The sequence below is a fragment of the Solanum lycopersicum genome, chromosome 9 (genome assembly GCF_036512215.1).
Source record: "Solanum lycopersicum chromosome 9, SLM_r2.1".
Lineage (NCBI taxonomy): Eukaryota > Viridiplantae > Streptophyta > Magnoliopsida > Solanales > Solanaceae > Solanum > Solanum lycopersicum.
Window position 1 is genome coordinate 61,460,904 of NC_090808.1, and position 19,082 is coordinate 61,479,985.

Here is a 19,082-nt window from a genome sequence, read left to right on the forward strand (position 1 = left end):
GGATCTAAAAAATAATTGATGATACCATATAAACTATGTTCATAGCATACCTGATAATATATTTACACGATTATTACAATAAATGATACAAAATAATTTACTTATATTATCGTAGTTTTTTCAGTAAACAAAAAATGTGTGATACAATATTACAATCAGATACACAAAATTTTTAGTATTATTAAGTATATGATACATATTTTAGTATCAAAAAATAAATTTGTGTATCTTTAATAATTAATACAAAATTATGTAATGAATATATTTAGTATCGTTCAACATGTTGAATCATATAATACTTTATATATATTTAGTATTGCTTATTTTTTTGCATTGAATAACAAAATTTTGTTATCAAATTCATTATATATTTACCATTTTATGTAAATGAGAATAAACAAGTTATAAATTTGTCAATGTCTTTACACTTCATATAATGCAGTCAAAATTTGATATATTTAGTATCAATATATATTTTGTAGCTTGAAACAATCACATGGTTTTAATCACATCAAATGAAAAAGTTCAAATCTTATTAGCAAATTAAAAATATGCAGAAACATTATTACACATGAAGCATAAAATCAATAGAAATCATCAAGAATCTTTTGGAAAGAAGGTACATGTTCTTTTATTGAGACCTTCATGTCCACAACGTCCACAACAATTAGTTTTTGTTGTTAGCTTTTCATCTGAATTTTTCTTTCTCTTGTTTCATGGTCTCCCAGGCATCTTTTTGTATCGAGGTTTCAAGACGACTTCTTTCAAAACACAGTTCGGAGCTGTCCAATTACTTTTGTTTGGCATTGGTTCTATTGGAATTGCATAAGTATTTGTTAATGCATCGTGTTTATAATAATCAGAGCAGTAGGGGTGTACATATGTTATATTTTTTCAAGACGGCTATTGCATTCGGACAAGGTATCTCGTCATGTTGAAATCTTTCACATGAACAAATTTTCCTCTCAAAACAAACAATGTATCTAATCCCACCTTCATAGATTGAAAAAATAAACTCAGAATATGTACCAACCTGCAATTTTTTTAAAAAAATTAGAGACAGTCAACTCTTTTTTTTTTGTTAAACAATAATATAATAAAGATAATACAAATATTTACCTTCATTTTTTGCACTTTTTGATGCGTCTTAAGTCAATATTTCTTCAAATCTCTTCCCCAATGTTTATTTTGTATAAGAAGTTATTTCTCTATTTTTGCAATTCTAAGAACCAAATAGAATTCTAACTTCTTCCAAAAAGTCTATAATAGGTAGTTGTCGTGCATCAACAAGGCAACCATTGATATATTCAGCTATATTTGAAGTTATCATTCTCCCCGGTTCACTGTTGCATGAGACCTAGACCACCTTTCATACCCAGCATCTTGAAGATACTCTTTTTACTCTTTCATCTATTTTATTCAATTCAGCCATCAATTTTTTCAGAATCATCTTTTCTATAAGCCTTTGCCATTGAATAAAACAGATCAGTTAAAATGGTCCCGCTTCTCTTAAAGTTTGAACACACATATTTTAGAGGTGTCATATGCATACAAAATGAGAAACACTTGGATGGACAATACTTACACCTTTTTTTATGTTTTTGTTTCTGTCAGATACAACACACATTTTTTTTCTCTCACCAAATGCATTCTTAAACTGTTGAAAGAACCATGTCCATAAACAATCATTTTTTGTGTCAATAATTCCGTACACCAAAGGCAATATGCAACCTTAATATAGAAACACAAAACAATATAGAATAAATAACGTCTTACTATTAAGAAAATAATAAAATAATTTCACAAGCAACATGTCATACCTGCTCCATCGAGTGTACTAGTAGACACAAATGTTTCTCGATAAGTTCCACTAAAATGTGAAGCATCAACAACAACAACTGACCTACAAAACTCAAAATCTCTCATCGTTGGCCTTAATGATATGAAAAGATATATAAATTTGTTGTATTCAGACTTGTGCATCCTTACATATGAATTTGGATACACAGTTTCCAACATATATATGTATCTTGGCATGTTTCTGTATCCATCAGCAGGTTTACCTCTTATAAGTTCCAATGCACTCTCTTTTGTCCGCCATGCTTGCTGATAAGAAATCTCAACGCTATACATTTCCTTAATATCCTCAATTATATCGTTCTGGATATGTTTCCTTTTATGATTCTCTAATTTTGGAGTTGGCATACCACTAACAAACCCAACAGTAGCTTGCATCTTACTTAATACCCTATCTCTCAATGGAAATGTATGTTCACTATTAAAGTATTTCACTATGAATGTCTCTGAATTCTCTCTAACAGAGGCCTTCAATTTCCAATAACAATCATCTGAATAAGAAACTAATACGTAGTGACAATTACATAACATATATTTGTTATTTGCTAAGGTTGACTGTTTTAATAAATAAAAAAAATAGAATATAATACATTATTTAAATTTCACAATAGAAGTCCCTTTAGTTGTCGGGTCTGTTCAAACAGACCCCGCCAAGAGAATTTTTGTGTTCTTTAGACCGCACTAAAAAATGCATTATTGTTTTCATAATAGTGTTGTAATTTCTCACATTGTGATACTTTATTCTGTAATGTAATTACAAATTTAATCTTTATTAGTTTATACATTTATAATGTGAAAACATCAAAACGAACAATATATATTATACATACGACTACACGTAAAAGATAATATTAGTGTATCATGCTAAATGCATTACAAACAAAGTATATATTATTAAAAATATTAACATATAATTGTATAACATACCTTTTGTTATCAGATCTTTTCACTTTAAAATTGAAGTTATTCTTTATTTTGTAATTTTTCATCACAATTTTAGAAGTTGACTTATCCTTGTATATTTGATTCTCTTCCACAACTGAATTCTTGGTATCTGATATATATTTTTCAACATCCATTTCCGGTATGTAATATGTGTCACCAATTTTTTATTCAACAATTTTGAGAGTCTTTGCGTCATTTTTTTCACCCTCAACACACACGATGACACCTGTTGTTGTATCGAAATTTAGTATCTCTTCAACACCTTTATCTAAAGTATCAATGCATAGAGGATACATTCTGAATCTCACCTCATGTTTCTTAATTTCTATGTACAATTTTAAATCCATATCAGTCTGAAAACACAATGGAGACGAATTACCTTCAACAATATATCTAATCTCGATATTTTTTTTCGATTCATCAATACCACTCAGCCGCAATTGCTGAAATAAGATTTATGAACGAAATATTTTCCCCAACCACTATCCCATTACTTTTGTATCGCTCATATATAACATCACTTTCCCATATTTCAGAATGTCGTAACAAGATCGAAATATTCATTTTTAAATCTTCAGAAATTGCGTTCCAGAATTTTTTTGAACAAGCTCGATTTTTTTTCAAAGCATAATCTGAAGTTTTCACCATTTGAAATTCAATAATGCAATAAATTAGTTAGATGTTTATCAAGATTAGACGCTAAATTTGTTAAACGTAAACGTGAATCGTGGGATAAAATGTTATCCTTTTTTTTACGCCGTAACTATTAACAACAAACTAATTATTAAAGTATCTGTTGCTATAATTTAAGTATCCCTATGTCATTTTAAGTATCCGGATTACTCTTAAAAAAGAGATTTTTGGTAAATATTGAAACAGTAGGGATAAAATGTAATTTGTCCCTTAGACTATGTGATTTGCCTAATTTTTATCAAAATATATTTTAAAAAAATAAAAAAAATCATCTAATTTAAACTAGCTAGCTTTTTGTGGGAGGAATGGTGGAATGATCAATATCTTTCCGCTAAATCCTACATTGACTATTATTTATATTTGTAAGTATTCACGGAAGTGTGTAATTCATAAATGTATTTTTGTAAGTATCCACCGAAGTGTGTGATTCATAAATGAAAATTTGTATGTATCGGTGTCGTGTTCATGGACATTAACGTTTGATACTCTTTCTAAGAGAGTACGTAATATTGTTCATTTTTTGGCTAAAGGGTCAACCCGTCCCAATCTATGACCCGCTTAGGGTTGAGTTGAACTGTTATTTTACAGGCCTTTTAATTAAAATGATCAGTCCATCCCAACCCATTTAGCTCTCTAGCCCGTTAGGGTTGAGTTGGGTTAGGTTGGGCCAGCCCATTTTAACAGCTCTACCCATACTAATTTTTTTTCTATAATTTGAGATAATTATACTTTATCTCACTTATTAATAATTCATACAAGATTTCAACTTAGATATATCTATATACTTATTTTTTTGCTACCAAGTATATCGAAATAGAGAGAGAAGTGAGTGAGAACAGGAGGAAGACAAATGAAATTTGTCTATGCATCTCACTAATCTAGTGAAATTTGCATGTATCTGTGATTCAAATATCCGAGTAAGATAAGAGAGTGGTGACCGAGATGGAAGGGAGGTGGACAATATTTATATCCCCATATATCTGCAATTTTTGTTTCTTCGATAATTTATGCAAATTCACTTGAATACAGCGTATCCAGAACAAACTACACTTAATGTTGATCACATGTATCTGAGTATCTCGAGATATATGTATCTAGACGTATCTGGACGCACCAAAGTCTAGTTAGATTCGCAATATTATAAGCTAGCGTGTATAATTCCTAATTAATGATATTTAAGTAAGTTATCCTTTATTTTATTTTTATTTTTTTGAAAAAGTCACCCCCCTCTAAATCATATAATGCCACCATGCCACATCATAAATGAATCAACTTTACAGGAGGAGGATGCAGGCTTAGGCTTAAATAAGAATAGATCAATGAACACATTGTTTGTATACTAAATGACAAGATGATTTGGTAATGTTTGAGTGCAGTAGTAGTTAAGATCAGTCACGTAGTTATCAAAAATAATCTTTTTTTGATTTTAACTTAAGACTAATCAACACTTGAGCTGGTGAAGACTTTGTCAAAAAAGATCAAATCTATGTCCATCTCATGTTATAACGTGACGTTTGGTCTAAGACAATTTCTACTATTTTTTAATTAGTATTATTAACTTGTTTGATTATTGGTTTGTTGTGAGAGGATTGATTTTAATTTGTTCAACATTAAAATAAGGATTGGAATTAGAGAGACAAGTTAACAAAAGGATGACAAGACCACAGGTCTTTCGTTTATGTTTTTGCGTTTTGTCTTCTCATTTCTTTTGAACCACTTCAATCCTTTTTGTCTCCTCATCAAAGTCAAGGACAAAATAAATTGTTTGGCAACATTTCATGAGAAAATCACGGGATCAGGAGGTCACGAGTTTAAGTTTTGAAAATAGCCTTTGATCGTAAAATGCAAACTTGATGGTCAGATCTTTCACTGAACGCTATGCATACATAGCGATATCTTTAATGCACTGAACTGTCTTTTTTTATTAATTAAGAATCAAGCCTTTGTAAACTTTGGATATTATTATCAACATATAGGGTAGAGATGTGTAAAAGTACAATTGAATAGTAAACCAAATTTGCTTTCTCTAGTGGCTTATAATATTAGATGAAATAGGCACACAATTTCATGTGACATTATAACATATTATTAGTCAGAGGTCCCCAATTCAAGTTTCACTATCATTTATTATAAACGGATTTTCCTACATATTTGGCCATGGAAAACTTTATATATAGTTTATACAAATACCCAAAAAGAATGTCATGAATTTTAGAATAATGTAAGGGCACTTGCCTAGTATTTAATACTAATATATACACAAAAGTGTCTTTATAAATAAATCAGCTGGCCTGCAATAGGAGCAGATATTCAAATGAGTGACTGATTAATTAAGACCATGAAAAAGTCTTTGCATAACAAGCTTTTATTTATTTCTAATTAACATAACAAATGAATGTCCTATTCATGCAACCAAGTCTATGGAAAAGGATAAGTAGAAATATGGAAAATGGAGAAATATTGTCTACCCAACCAAGACTACTAAGTCTTCATGGTAGGAAGGAAAACATTTTTATGTTTTTCAAAAAAAAATTATTGTTTGATTGGTTAATGTTTTCGGAAAATACTTTTTTACACGAAAATAAGTTTCTTAAAAAATGAAGAAAATAATTATCTTAATAAGAAAGGAAAAACAAGTTACACAAGTATTGACATTTCATATTGATTGTATCCTCGTCATACTCTAACGTACTTCATCTTCATCCCATTCTTGTAGTCCCCATCTCCGCTACCTAACATCCCTAGTCCACCCCACCTCTCCTCAGGGCAGATAGACACTCGAATATCATTCATCAAAAAATTAAATTATGCATATAGATAAGATATTCTTTATTTATATGGGTATATGAATAAATAAACACTCTTAAACACAACAAAAGTCTATGGTCCTGTGATTAATGTGTCCATTTAAGAGTCGAAGGTCCCTGATTTGATTCATGCTTACTGCATTTTAACAAAATTTTCTTTAAGGAAAAAAAAAAAGGAGGAAGAAACAGAAATAGTTAATTATATTCTATTTTTAAACTAAAATTTAATTACATTTTATTCCATGATTTTATTAACCTATCAGATTTTATTTTTTTCTTTATATTTCAATTTATATTAAGTAAATTGTTAGATTAACACTCTCCGATGAAATTACATTTAAAGAAAAACTTAAAAGTCATTTTCTCTATTACTCTTTTGATTATTTTTAAATCATTCTTTTAGAATATGTAAACTACTTAAAGAATCTCAATTGAAAAGATGCATGGTAAATATGGAGAAAAAGATTCAACAATTGTCTTGAACTATGAAAATATACAAATATCCTAAATTATGAAAAGAATTTCAACAATTTATTTAATATGAATTAGATGGAGTGAGTTCAACTAGTAGATAAAAAAAATTTCTTGACTTTTTCTGTTAATTTTGATTTATATTATTGATAGTTTTATGATTTATATTTTCGTTTGATTTAATTAGATGATATGCAATTTAATTTCAAAATTGGGTACACCCATTCACCAATAAAAAAATAATTTGTGCACTTACTTCGCTAAAAAATTTCATTCTTTTAAAATTTAAATATTTTTTTGATTCTGTCATTACCTCTTATAATATTTGTTTAAATTATATTAAAATATTTTGCGGATAATATCAAACAAAAAAAAAACTATTTTTAGAAAATATGTTTCTTGGTACTAAACTCAAGCACGTCAAATATGATAGATTTGCATATTGCACAAATTAGTATAAATAGTTCATTCACATACATGAGTGCCTTCTATATATTTTCTATTATATTTTTTCAACAACACACATGCCCACATAGATTTAATTAAATTACTATATAGTTGCATATTAATTTGAATCAGACTTGATTTTGATGCATCTGAGATCATGGCTTGAATCATCATTACCAAAACCTTTGGCATTTTATTTTTTGTTTCTAAGAAGCAGCCAGTATATACATAGTTAAACAAGAAGTAATTTTCATTAAAGATTTTTTGGAATAATTAATTAAATTGGGTGATATAATTGCATTGTGATGGAGATTGTAATGACAAAGAGATAGTGAACGTGTGTCAATTTAATTAAGCCTTAAAAAAGTATAATTAATGAAAAAAATCGACTCAATATTTTTTAATTAACAGACAAAAAGAAACAACAAAAAAGTAATGTTGATGGATCATTTTTAATTTTTACATCCTATCATTATCATTGTCATGGGAAGCATCCTGTTGTGCGAAATTCGAGATAATACGAGAAAATATAAACGCGAAAAACAAGACAACATGATGCAGACCAAGATCACTAACCAGTCCTTTCAGCCAAATCCCTTCTTTTGCAGCCTCTGTCAAGGCCATATACTCCGCTTCCGTAGTAGACAAAGTCACTGTAGGTTGCAAAGTTGCCTTCCAACTGACGACAGATCCTCCAAGGGTAAACACATAGTCAGTCATCGATCTTCTTGTGTCAACATCTCCAGCATAGTCAGAATCAGAATAGCCAGTAACCAAGCACTGAGTATCACCTCCATAAATAAGACCAACGTCAGATGTACCTCTAAGGTACCGGAAAATTCTCTTCACAGCCTGCCAATGTTCTCTCCCTAGTTGTGCCATGAATCTGCTCACTACACTGACTGCATGTGCTAAATCTGGCCTTGTACAGACCATAGCATACATCAAACTTCCTACGGCACTGGTATAAGGGACTCGTGACATATACTCCTTCTCTTCTTCTGACTGTGGAGCGAACATGGCAGTGAGATGGATATTGGCAGCACTGAGGGTATCAATAGGCTTAGATGAAGACATGCCAAACCTCGCCAAGACCTTCTGAATGTAGCTTCTCTGTGACAAGAAAAGTTTCCTTCTCTCTCTGTCTCTAATGATCTCCATCCCTAGAATCTTCCTAGCGGCTCCCAAATCCTTCATCTCAAACTCAGCACTAAGTAAACCCTTCAGCTTCTGAATGTCATACTTCTTCTTTGCAGCTATCAGCATATCATCTACATAAAGCACCAGATAGATGAATGAATCATCCTTGAGCCTATTGTAGTAGACACAACAATCATATGAGCTCCGAGTATAGCCCAACTTCACCATATAGCTGTCAAACCTTTTGTACCACTGCCTTGGAGACTACTTAAGTCCATATAAGGACTTCTTCAACTTGCAGACGTGATTTTCCTTCCCTGGAACTTGGAAACCATCCGGCTGAGTCATGTATATCTCTTCCTCCAACTCTCCATGTAGAAACGTTGTCTTCACATCAAGTTGTTCAAGCTCCAGATTCTGATGTATAACTATCGCTAGTAACACTCGGATGGAAGTATGTCTGACCACTGGTGAGAAGATCTCATTGTAGTCCACTCTCTCTCTTTGGTTGAAACCTCTAGCAACAACCCTGGCTTTATACTTGACTTCTTCTGCTGGTGATATCCCTTCCTTCTTCTTGAAAACCCATTTGCAAGTAATAATTTTTCTCCCCGAAGGCTCTATGACCAGATCCCATGTCTGATTCTTGTGTAGGGACTCCATATCATCTCCCATAGCAACAAACCATTTTTCAGAATCAGGACTTAAAATGACTTCTTTGTAAGTAGACGGCTCAGATGTATCTACCTCTTCAGCAACCTGCAGTGCATAACCCACCATGTCCTCAAAACCATACCTCGTAGGTGGCTGAACTCCAACCCTCCTTGGCCGATCTTGAGCTATACTCCGATAGATATCTGATGGCATAGATTCTGGAATATCAGTTTCTGTCTGTGGCTCTTGATCCTCCTCTTCAGGTTCTTTCAAATCGCTCTCGTTCTGAATGAGTTGAAACTCCACCTGTTTATCAAGACTCCCAGTTTTTGACGTAGTTGTAGGCTTCACAAAGGTTCTAAGCAGAGAACTTTCATCAAAGACAACGTTCCTGCTCATAATAACCCTCTTTTCTGCTGGAGACCAGATTCTGAAACCTTTCACTCCATCTCCGTAGCCCACAAATACTCCCTTTTTAGCTCTTGGTTCTAACTTACCTTCACTGACGTGGTAGTAAGCCGCACAACCAAAAGCTTTCAGATTTGAATAATCAACAGCTTTTCCTGACCACATCTCCATAGGTGTCTTGCACTGTATGTATGCCTGTATGTGGTCCGCGGTTAACCAAGTAGCAAGCTGTACTAACCGCTTCTGCCCATAATCTTCTATCTAGCCCAGCATTAGAGAGCATGCACCTTGCTCTCTCCAGAAGTGTTTGATTCATCCGCTCAGCTACACCGTTCTGCTGTGGTGTATTTCTGACTGTATGATGTCGAGCAATCCCTTCACCCTTACAGAATTGATCAAATTCAGACCAGCAGAATTTCAGCCCATTATCAGTTCGCAACCTCTTGATCTTCTTCCCTGTTTGATTTTCCATCAAAATTTTCCACTCCTTGAACTTCTGGAAAGCTTCACTTTTATGCATCATCGTGTACACCCAAGTCATCCTTGAGTAGTCATCAATAATGGACACAAAAAATCTGCAGCCTCCCAAAGACTCAACATGGCATGGACCCCAGCAATCAGAATGGATATAATCAAGTGTGACTTTTGTTCTGTGAATGGCCTTTGGAAACTTGTTGCGATGTAGTTTTCCAAAGACACAATGTTCACAAAACTCTAGGCTCTTAACCTTATGATCAGCAAGAAGATCCTCCTTTGACAGAATTTGCATCCCTCTTTCACCCATATGACCAAGTCTCATGTGCCATAACTTAGTCATATCCTCCTGGTGAACTTCTGACGATGCAACATGGGCTGAACCTGTAACCGTGGAAGCTTGTAGAAAATACAAAGTACCACGCATGACACCTTTTAGAATCAGATTTGAACCCTTTCAGACCCGCAAGACTCCATCTTTTCCTGACCAGTTGAATCCCTTGCTGTCCAAAAGACTGAGAGATATCAAATTTTTCGTCATCAATGGAATGTACCTGACCTCGTTTACTGTGCAGAAGCTACCGTCATGTGTCCTTATCTTGATCGAGCTTGTCTCAACCACCTTGCAGACAGAACTGTTGGCCATCGAGATGTTGCCTCCGTCTACTTGCTCATAAGTCGTGAACCACTCTCTCCTAGGACAGATGTGATAGGATGCCCCAAAATCGAGAACCCACACATCTGAATGATGAGTGTGCTCATCCGCAACTAGGGTAATGTCTTCTTCAGAATTGGTGTCTTCTTCAGCAACAGCAGCAGAAACTGATTGTTTTTCCGATTTCTTCTTCTTCTTTGGACAATCAAATTTCCAATGTCCCTTCTCCTTGCAGTAATTACAAACATCATCCGGCTTTGCACCCTTCGACATCGGCTTATTTTTCTTTCCGCTGTTTTTCCTTCCCTTTCCGCTATTGGTGAACAGACCGGAAGGTTGTATGTCTGTACTTGTGCCATTAGCCTTATGCCGTAATTCCCTGCTATGAAGGGCCAATCTGACTTCTTCCAGCGACACAGTATCTTTCCCAACAATGAATGATTGAATAAAATTCTCAAACAACATTGGGAGAGATACTAACAGAATCAGGGTTGCATCTTCATCCTCGATCTTCACATCGATATTACGCAATTCTAATAACAAAGTATTCAATTGCTCTAAATGTTCCCTGAGTTGTGTACCTTCAGTCATTCATAAACCGAATAGATGTTGTTTCAGAAGCAGCTTGTTGGTTAGAGATTTTATCATGTACAAACTCTCCAGCTTCAACCACAGACCAGCAGCAGTCTCTTCATCCGAGACCTCCGTGATGACATCATCCGTGAGACACAGCATGATCGTCGAGTGCGCCTTTTCCTCCAGAATCGCCATCTCAGGAGTAACGACGACGTTATTGTCTTTCGACAACGGCGCCCAAAAACCTTGCTGTTTCAACAAAGCCCGCATCTTGATCTGCCATAAACTGAAACTGTTCCTCCCTGTGAATTTATCGATTTTCACGTTCAAAGCAGACATCTCGAATTATCCAAAAAACACCGATTAACCGAGAGGCTCTGATACCAATTTGTTGTGCGAAATTCGAGATAATACGAGAAAATATAAATGCGAAAAACAAGACAACAGATTTACGTGGTTCACCAATAAATTGGCTACGTCCACGGGGAAGAGAGGGAGCAGTTTTATTATGGAGAGGCAAAAAAAGAATTACAGAATAGGGTTTGCCATAGCGTCTATATATATAGTGCTAAGCTACGCCCTAACAGGCTTGGGCCCAAAATACAGAATTGACAGATAATTAAGGGCCCAATTCAAGGCATTCAACACATCCTTTGTCTTTCCTCAGCTCTCTATGATTAAAAAAAGTAAAAATTTAAAGAATCCCATAGTGTAATTCAATAATTTCATTTTGTCCCGACAAATTTAGTATTTACAAAAAATCCCTTAAATTTGTTGAGCCGTGATACTTTAGACTCTAGTGATACATAGTAAATGATACATGGTAATTTTAAACTGTTGAGAAAAAAAAGGGGAAACAACAGTACAGTTAATGTTGTTAATAAAACAGCTAAATTTACGGTAACATATCATTAATCAGCATAAAATCAGCACTTAATTGGATATTAATTTCAAATTTTGAAAAACAAAGATTATGTCATCTATTTTGAAAACAATTTTTTTGAACAATCTGTTAAATTTCGAACTACAATAATTTTATTGTTGTTACAGTGGATTTTTCAAGATGAATACTTCGATTTTGATGAGACATTCTGAAATTTGGGTGAACGAATTGCAGTATGAAAGTTACAAAATCGACGGAATCGTTGTTGGAGATTTAATTTCATATCTAATACATGTATGAGAAACATCGACTAAACAATATACACACTGATTCTATATGTATCATCAAGTACAGTTAATGACGCATTTATTAAACTTAGTGAATGATACATTATAATAATTTTCAAACATGTATCAGTACATCAACTAAACAACTAATACCTTACTGATACATGATATCAGTTTTCAGAAATTCATACTATATGCAAAACATGTGATACATATCTACTACATGTATCAGTGAATTGACTAAACAATGTACACACTGATTCTATATGTATCATTAAGCACAGTTGATGACGCATTTACGAAACTTATTGAATGATACATTACAACAATTTTCAAAACTTCATGATACATATAAAATATTATGATACACAACAAATTCATGTATCAATTCACCTCTAAAACACTATACACACTTATTCAAATGTATCGGCAAGCACACTAGATTCCTTAAAATTTTTACTAATTTCAACAACAGTTTTAAGTACCAAAATACTAACCCGAGACAATGTAGGCCTAACAACAATGTTTGCTGCTTCTTTTTTCTTTTTTTTGTTGTATTTTGACAACCTTTGATTTTGATATTTCGCCAGAGTCTTTGTTTGAATCCTTCTGAAGATTCATAGGATATGAAAAAACTTTTTCCTATTTTCTTTCCAATGTGGGAATTTACCATAATAGAGCTAAAGAATGAAAGTGAGGATTCGAGGCTTGCTTGCACTTATCAACGAGAGAGGTAGTAAATCCAATAATTAATTTATGAAAGAATCTTGCAAAGAAGAAAAGAAAAAAATGTAATGGGTTAAGATGAATGAAGATGATTAAGGAAAAAAAAGAATTGAAATTTGATGGAGTAAGAAGAAGACGGTAGAAGTTAATGGAAGTTGTCCTGCTTCCTGATATTTTTACTTTTTTAAATTTTAAATTTTTTAAATTTTGAAATTCAAAAGTTCAAAATTTGGTCTTTTAATTAAAATTAATTAAATTTAAAAATTCAAAATCATAAAGCTGATTAAAAGGTTGAGTGTTTAAATGGATAAAATTTAAAATTCAAAAACTGATTTAAGAGGTTGAGTGTTTTAATGGAGAAAAAATAGGCATTAAAATGGATAAATGTGTATTATAAGAGAGAGAACGTAATGTATCTAAAAACTTACACTAAAATAAAAAAAAAAAGGGAATCATGTAATATTTAAAAAAAGTAGGGAAAATTGGAGAATATAAAAATTATAGTTGTGTATTTAAGTTATTTTTCCTTAAAAAAAGGCGAACAGTTAAAAACACATTTAAATTATTTTGAATTTCATATTTAAATTATTAAATATACAAATATGTTTTATCTAATAAAGTATCATGAATTAATTATCACAACATATATCAATTATATTTGTTTATAATTTTTCCTATATGAACTATAGTTATATTTCTAATAGAAAAAGTAATTAATCGATAATTGCACAATATTATAGTTCAAAATATAAAATTTGCATACCTAATAAATCAGACGTGCAACTCAAAAATTGAGATTTAATATTTTAGAAAGTTATTTTACCCCTTACTGGATACTAATCTAGATTGATTAGACCAGCTAATATCAAACACCACTTAATTGTCATATTTATGTTCTTGGTTTTGGCCTTAGTTTCAAGCTGTAGTCAAATAATATAGACGTTAGTTTCATTTAAAAAGCCATTTGATCGATACAATATTTATTTCACTCTTCATAATTTTCTACCTTTTTAATATTACATTTTCTTTCTCTTTTAATCTATATTGTGAATTTATTTAACTATAGCATAAATAAATCTAATTTATAAAGTAACTTAAAAAGTGTAACTCATTTTCAACATATATAATAGTGCAATGATAAAAAAAAAATTATTCGTTTTATTGGTAAGTTAATTATATAGATTTAAAAGAGAAAATAATCTCTCTCTCTCTCTATATATATATATATATTAGAAGAATGAAAAAACAGTATGTACTTATTCATGACTAAGTGGTAGAAATTGACAAAAAATTAAAACTTTAATAATGGAGATATACTAAGAAAATAAATTGATAAGAATAATAAGAGATGATATAAATGAAATGTATTTAATTCAATGAAGATTTCTAGCTATAAATAGAAAATAACTTAAAGTATAAAAGGGGAGAAATTTTAGAAAAATAATAAGAATAATTTCAATGCACAATTTTTGAGTCATCAAATTAGAACAATAAATTAAAATAACAAAAAATTAAAACTTAAAAAAGGGAGTGATATTAACAAAATAAATATATAAAAATAAGGAGAGATGATATAAATGAAATGTATTCAACTTAAATGAAAATTTCTAGCCATAAATAGAAAATAGTTATAAAAGGGGAGTAATTTTAGAAAAATAATAAAGATAATTTCAATGCAGAATCTTTTAGTCACCAAATTAGGACAATAAATTAAAATGACAAAAAAATTGAATCACTATATAAAGAAGGAATATACAAGCAAAACAAACAGAAGCAAAGTAACATCTCTTTTAATTTCGATATGAATAACTTTCATTTCTTTCTGTTTGTTGTTGTTCTTTTTCTTCTCAATACATCACTAGACGTTGTTGCTATCAGAATTAAGGATGTTTCAATCAAATCGTTAAAAGTCAAAAAGGTTTTTCGATCTTTGGTAGAGTTAAGAGCTTCAAAAAACTTTAAGTCATCCTTGCATGATGTTCCCACGGGACCAAGTCCATCACACAACTTATCGCCTCCTCCCCATACACTGAAACTCACTAGAGGAAAACTTTATATGATGTAATAATTCAACAAAATTCTTTTAAATTCAATATATTATTCGATCTCTTTCAATGTGTAACATATTATAAGAATCTGAAATAAAATTAATTGAAATATTCTTATAAATATTTGTTATTATATATATATATATATATATTATTAGATTTGCTCTAAGTATGTATAATAAATATTAAAATTGGGACATGTCAGAGGAATTTTTGAGGAAGCAACAATACAAAGTTTTTATGGGTTTTTTTTCTACATATAGCTAGTTGTAGTATTAAAATTGTTTGGTTTTGGAAAGTCTCCCCCACCCACTTCCTTCGGTCTATCGTTTTTTCAAAGTTAATAACTCTGGAGAATTAAAAAAAATGGTTTATTAATTTTATGAAATAATAAATATTAAAAATGTATTTATTTTTTAAATAAAAACTGCATATAAATAAAAGAACATGAAGTATGAATCGAAAAAACATACTTTCTCTATTTTACAAAGAATGATGTAGTTTGACTTGATACGACGTTTAAGAAAATAAAGAAGATTTTAAATCACGTGGTCCCAAATTAAAATTATGTCAAATGTACAAAATTATACTTTAATCTTGTGGCCTTAAACATGCCACGTGAAAACTTGTTATCAAAAAAATAAATAGATCATTCTTTTTTAAATAGATTAAAATTAAAAGAATATTATTCTTTTTTTAAACGGTGGGAGTATTTTTTTAATTTTTTTAAGATACATATAAACAGCCGGCCTGTAATAACAAATAGAGCTACATAAAATTATCCAAACCCTGCCCCAACATTTTTTTTTTCAAAATAGAAAGCTTATAAATTGTCTCATCTTCCATTATACGTTAATGACTCATTAATTTCATGATTATATAACAATCAATCAGATCAAATCAAATTAACCAAACAAATTAAGGAAAACTCCAATATTATGAAGAACTCGTCAACTCATCAAGAAGTTGACCTTCAACAAAAACATCAAGAAAACGGTATAGGTCGATTTTATGAGTGTGTTTTTTGCAAAAGAGGATTCAATACGGCTCAAGCTTTAGGCGGACACATGAATATTCATAGAAAAGATAGAATCAGAATAAACAGATCAAGTCGAATCAACGGACCTTACCTGACATGTTTTCCGGGCCATACACCTACGACTACTATAGGCCCGTTTGTGATGAACGGGCCTGATTGTGGATCCGAAGATAATAGGCCACAGTGTCTTAATTTGTTAGGAGATGATTGGCGTATATTTCAATTTGGTGAAAATATGGAAAAGAATAAGGGGATATTAGAAGATGATTTGGATTTGGAGCTTCGATTAGGCCATGATCCTTAATTAATTGTACTAATTAGTAAGTACGTTCATCATTAATGGTGCAGATTTTGGTAAGTAGTATATATATTGTACTAAAAGTATATGTTTGTTTATCTGAAAATTAGCCCAAACTATATATTAGGGTTTTTGTGTGATTAGGTAGTACCGTATTATTTGTCAGTTCCCTATTTTTTACTATGTATTACTAAATAAATAAGAATTCAATTTTATGTTTTTGCAATTTCTTTCCATTGAATATATGTTAAGTTATTTCCTACTTTTTGTTGTTTGTGTTTTCCTAATCAAATATTTAGCTATCTAGCTTCTTGTGTTCTCACTTTTTTAGTTATTTATTTCCCACTCGATTTTGAAGTCTGTATTGAAACTTCGATGAAATCTGAATCACAGGCTACATGGTCCATTTGGAGTGATACTCTCTATCGGAGTTTCTACGTACCCAAAATTCGAACCCAAAACCCTCTTATAAGGGTGAAGCAACTCGACAATGCATGACAACCCATGGTAGTGTTCTCACATTGAAGAATGCTACGTTTTGCATTCAACTAACTAAAATTTGCTTATACATATAGATTGTATAAGATCTTTGTATCTTGGAAATGCTTAGCCTAGACATACTCCATTCTCCCGTTCTTTTGTTCTTCTTATTATTTATTTTATTTTTTTTGGCTACAAAAGATGTATTAATTCTGTTTCAATTTATTATCTTAATTTTTTTTAGTCAATTAAAAAATAACGTGTTTTTTCCTTATTTGACAGCTCTTTAATTGTAGCATCCCAACACATTTAAAACCACAAAATTTAAGGTAGTTTGACACATTCTAGTATGAGAACAAGATTCAAATCATTCAATTCCTTTGATTGCTACTTTTAATGTGTTTTCTAGTCTGCTTCTGTAAAGAAAGGAGAAAAGAGATCAGGATAAGTCTTTAATTAAACAGTCTATGTTGATCACTTATAATAAGTAAGTGATTATCCTATTAAATTTTGTTAAAGTATCTATATTAGCGTAAAGAAAATTATACACGCACATACTTATCTGTTGTAGTAGGTAACTTATTTTTTTTTAATTATTATTATTTTTCTTTTATGATTCTTGGTAAATGCTTTGAAGTTTTGATGGATTTGAATTTGTATTGAGTAAGTCCTGTTAAATGACTCTTATCCATTTCATTGATCAAGGATAGAGGCATCCTATATGAAATCCCGTATATATTCGATTTCTGAACTACACGATTATCTCTTGGTATAAACACCGATATATAATAACTATTAATCGGTGTTGGTACCAACCAATTTTTAAGAATATCAATATCACTTTTATGAAGGTGTGTCTGTAGAAATTCTTTGACCTTGTAGCATAGAAAATCCTTTAAACTTAGTAGTCCCTATATCAATGTTGGGTCTCATTTATGTGAAGAAAATTTGAGACAATTTCATACACTAAGATAATTTATCAAAATATGTATATTCTTGTTCTCACTCTACCAAGTTAGTCTCATATCTTCAACTATGTAACTGTCACGCCCTGATCCTAGGTCTAGACGAAATAGACACTTCATGTTTTGATTTGTTTGAGTTGAGACAAATATTTCATATCATAAGCAAAGTTTTTTTTTAGAAAGAAAGAAATTTTATTTGTACGCTTTCATTTAAAGAAAAAGTGTAATATCCAATAAAATAGAAAGTTTTGTTAACTTTACATTTATGAATATACTAAACTCGTTTAATTTATGAAGCCTCTAAATATATAATGAATAAACTGTTTGACTAGGATAACGCCCAAACATACCTATGACCAACTAAAGAAATTGAAATAAAAGTACCCTAAACTATATATAGAAGAACAAGAACTCAAGGGGTCGGCTTAGTTGTGTGTGTCATATATCATAGAGCTACACCAATTTTCTTGAGTAACTTTCACATATATCAAACATAAAAATTATATTTGTATGTTATAGTAATAGTTTGCATAATTGTGTAACATAATAAACATAAATATATATATTTCGCTATATGCATACAAAAGAAAGCAGTTGTATAATTTTGTTGTACATATACAAAAGATCAATTGTATAATATGTTTTGGTATACATATACAAAAGATCAGTATAATATGTGTTTATATAAAGAGATAAAGACAAAAGAAAATTGTGCAAGGAAAGATCGTATTATAATCACAAGTTTATACGATGAAAATATATGCATTTGTATCGTATATACAAATTTTTCTCGATTTATACACACACAAACACAATGTATACATTTGTGTTTGTATAAAATGCATAGAAGCGAGCGAGATCTGGGAGAGGGAAGAGAGGAGAATGTAAATATATGTATATAGAAAATTTCTCTCACTTTATAAAAACAAAAACAGACATTTTATTTATTTGCGTTTGTATAAAAGCGAAAGAGGCGAGTGAGAGAACGAGAGTCACGAGCGAGATTCATCGCAAGAGACTTGATATAGCAACAGTTTTCTATTGGGTACAATTAAATCAAACTATGGTTATAGCATTTAATTTAAATTAATAGTTCGTATTATATACAATTTTCCCAATTTGCACACTAATATTATATATTAAAAAACAAATTAAGGAGCACCAGTGGTCTAGTGGTAGAATAGTACCCTGCCACGGTACAGACCCGGGTTTGATACCCGGCTGGTGCA

At 31.2% G+C, this 19,082-nt stretch overlaps 1 non-coding gene across 1 annotated transcript; it reads left to right on the plus strand.

Moving 5' to 3' along the window:
* Positions 1 to 19,011: 19,011 nt before the first annotated feature.
* TRNAG-GCC (transfer RNA glycine (anticodon GCC)) lies at positions 19,012 to 19,082 on the plus strand. The gene has a single exon. It is a non-coding gene; the product is annotated as a tRNA-Gly (tRNA).